Source organism: Sinocyclocheilus anshuiensis, unplaced genomic scaffold, assembly GCF_001515605.1.
Source record: "Sinocyclocheilus anshuiensis isolate Anshui unplaced genomic scaffold, SAMN03320099.WGS_v1.1 scaffold361, whole genome shotgun sequence".
Classification (NCBI taxonomy): domain Eukaryota; kingdom Metazoa; phylum Chordata; class Actinopteri; order Cypriniformes; family Cyprinidae; genus Sinocyclocheilus; species Sinocyclocheilus anshuiensis.
The window spans coordinates 356,349-360,006 of record NW_015540848.1 but is presented as its reverse complement, the minus strand read 5'-3'; the positions used below and the strand labels follow the sequence as shown (position 1 = coordinate 360,006).

Genomic DNA, 3,658 nt, shown 5'->3' with positions numbered 1-3,658 from the left:
AGAGAGAGCGAGAGAGAGAGAGAGAGAGAGAGAAAGTTGCGTAAGTTGCGTGTATGCACGTCTGTGCGTTTCTCTTTTTAGAGTGAGTTTACTTCAAAAACATCCTCTCGTTTGTGTGTGTGTGTCAGTAAGCAACGCATTAATATAGAACGGTAATTAAAAGCTCTAATGCACACCGGCACACCAGTAGGTGTGTGTATTGTAGGAGCTAGACGACGTATGATGATGTGTGACGGCATAGTAGTCCCAATTCTTAGGGGAATATTTTCACCCCTACCCCTTGACACTCTGTTTCAAGGGACAAGGGGAAGGGGTAGGCGGAAGGGTAGGGGAAGGGGTATAAAATAGAACTGGGATTGGGCCTAAGGCTGAATTTGGAACAGCACACTACCATACTACTCTTACTGATTCTGCAATATTTACATTTACTTTTACTAGACACTTTTATCCAAAGTGACTTACAAATGAGAAACATCACAAGCAATTTGTCATAAGATCCAGCAATATTCGAAGAGTTCATTTGCAAAAACAGATAACTCAAAAATCATGTTTTTTTATTGTGTATTCCAATTAATATCAGTCAAACTGCAATTGGGTTATTTTGATTAAGTACAAATAACTAAAAAATACAACTAACTAACACAATAAAACACAATAAAAACACGATAACATCATAAAAAAACATGATTTTTTTTTTTTATTTAAAAAAACGTAGTCTTAAACTCTTCTTTTGCAGTACACGACACAATGGGAGAAATAGTAAGAGTAGTATACAAGTGTGCTATTCAGCCTGAATACATGTTAAAGCATTTTTCTATCATTTCTAATTAGGCTCCAAAGCAAGTGTCCAAAAAAAGTTGCCTCAGCCAATAGAGAAAAGGGAATATGTCTCTGAGGCGGAAAGCGGCATCTCATACAAAAGTCTTTTCAACAATTCACCCTCTTCCAAACAATTGGGGATCTACAGTATGCCTATGAGCAAATATATAAAGAAAGGCTGGAGCTTCCAGACTCGTTCTGAATCGGAGGGTGTTAGATGCACCTCACATTTATGCTAGTATCATGTGCTTTAATAGACACTGTGGTTTAGATGCTCTCATCTCCACCACTTGTTGAAACAGTTATGTAAGAAATCTGAGCCTCGACCGAGGAGCCACATTAATGAAGTGACACATAAGTGATGTCATAGAGAGCATCATGCAGTTCAGTGTAGCGAATCAGCTCATTCATGGGGAAATATGAATAATTACATGCAGTGATTTTCCCTACTCACATTCCATCAGGTCGTAAATGGCTCTGGTCTTAGCAAAGGTGTCGGGGTTGCCATGGTAACCAGTGGCCTGTGGTCATTCGCAGACATCCTGGTGCCCAGTCTATTGGGTGAGGGGTGTGTGACGACTTGTTAATCTAATGAATAACTGATTTGTTAAATCAAATGAAAAATTGTGTTTTTGATTGGTCCAGACGCTACATCAGTGATACACCAAAGAATTGACATTTATTGAAAATAAAATACACACTGCGCTTATGAAGACACGGGGAAAACCGGGGGAAATAAAAACAGGTCAGCGTTCACATCCGTTCTAACGCTGCACATAAAAGCGTATGTATATTCATGCCTGTATTTTTAGACCCAAACATTTGCATACTTATATGCAAAATTACTGTATGGATTCATGCACATTTGATTATGAGGGAATTGCACGCTGATTCTCAAGCACCCGCAGGCATATGCTCAGAGGGTTATCATGAAAGAAATATCTACGACGTAGTAACAGCGCATCATCTGCATATGTATTTACAGCATGCGCAAAACACACAGGCACGCACACACATTCGCACAGGCCCTATCAGTGGCAGGCTTCTCTTTGCTGGAGTGATCACGGGTATGCAGCCTAGGCAGTGGAATCAGGCAGTTCACACATCCACACACAGTTATATAAGAGTGCTGAAGCATTCTGAAGCGCCAGTGGGTTTTTAGATCATGCCGTGTCAGAGCTGCAATCTTCCACAGAGCTACCGAGGACCAAACAGTGCTGGGAGAGGGGGAGGGGAGCACGAAAAAGCAGGAATAAGAGGGACTGAGAGAGCGAGATATAGGGAAATTTTGAGAAAGAGAGCCAGCTGCTAGAAGGGACATGTTGGAGGAGAAAGACGAGTGGGGTAATAAGGGTGAAAAGGGTAAAAGAGATAGTGGCTGAATTCATTTCACGTGTTTTTATTATTATGCCCTCTATTTGTTCCTTTTCTCTTTATCACTGCAATTTTGTTTTGCCTGCATCCAGCTAATGGGAACCACATCATTAGCAATTAGCTTTAGCATGTTTCTATTAACAAACACTGATCCTTAAATATGGGGTGTCATGCTTTTTTTTTTTTGCAACGTAAAATATATTTTGTATTTTTTATATGGACCTTCAATTTAATTTGCTTTCTCAACAATAGTCTTTAACAAACCAATTTTTTTTATTTCGAATTTTTTTCTTTTACAGTGCAGCCTTGGTGAGCATACAAGACTTTTTTTAAAGGGGTCATCGGATGCCCATTTTCCACAAGTTGATATGATTCTTTAAGGGTCTTAATGAAAAGTCTATAACATACTTTGGTTAAAATTTCTCAATGGTAGTCTAAAACAACACCCTTTTACCTTGTCAAAATCAGCTCTGTTTTCAGCATGCTGTTCTAGTCCATGTTGTTTTAAATGATAATGAGCTACTGCTTACCCCGCCCCTCTCTTTCATGGGGTGGCGAGCCGTTCTCATGAGAATGTTAACTTTAGCAGTGGATCACGAATGATTTGCACGAACATAAACGCATTTAGGTAGATCGGAAGTGCCTTCCCTTCAAAAACAAATGTAATCCACTGCGTCTTCAGTGGCTCAGATGTCGGGAGTAAATGACGACTGCTATGTTCATTATTACATCCAAGAACAAAACACCTCAATCGCTTAGGAGACATTCTTGTCCACAACCGCTCCGGCATCGAAACAATGGCGGATTGTTTCCAGTTCACTCAGGGTGGGTCTGTGATAAAATGGCCATGTCAGTGTGTATAGTGTATAGTGTTAATCTTAGATATCAGATACACTGTTTTAAAGTTTGAAAACCCCTGCTCTGTCTTGTTCAACGCGAATGCCGTATGCTGGAATATGAGCAGTCATTTATTCTGTCATGATCACCCGGGTGCTGATAGCGCGCGCACACAGGTGATACCTGAACAGCACACGTTGATATCTGTGTTTAAGCTAAACTCGGTGAAGCTTTGCCAGTTTAAACATTTAAGAGCCAGAGGACGCGAGCTCGCACGCGCAGTGAGAAGATTTGTGCGTGCGCTCATACGAAGCGCGCAAACCTGCGCATAACGTGCGCAAATCACCCTCATGTCATTCCAAACTCGTAAGACCTTCGTTCATCTTCAGAACACAAATTTAAGCCGCACTATGTAACTTTTGGCGCTCTAGTGATTAATAAACAGAACTGTACACATCCCGCGGAAGAACATTCCAACCGGAGCTACTTCTCTAAGTTTATGTCTATGGCGATTCACGCAGGTATGTGTTACTCCGCAGCAGTGACGACCCGACCAGGCTACAATAGTCCAAATATAAGTACTTATTATAAGTGTACCGTAGTGATTCGGAATAAGACAAAAACGCGG

At 40.9% G+C, this 3,658-nt stretch overlaps 1 protein-coding gene and 1 long non-coding RNA gene across 2 annotated transcripts in view; one reads left to right on the top strand and one right to left on the bottom strand.

The window, feature by feature from the left end:
* Window positions 1–3,658, bottom strand: part of LOC107687646 (uncharacterized) — a 97,164-nt gene that overhangs the window by 55,947 nt on the left and 37,559 nt on the right. The window lies entirely within an intron of this gene.
* Window positions 1–3,658, top strand: part of LOC107687643 (voltage-dependent calcium channel gamma-2 subunit-like) — a 94,019-nt gene that overhangs the window by 61,499 nt on the left and 28,862 nt on the right. The window lies entirely within an intron of this gene.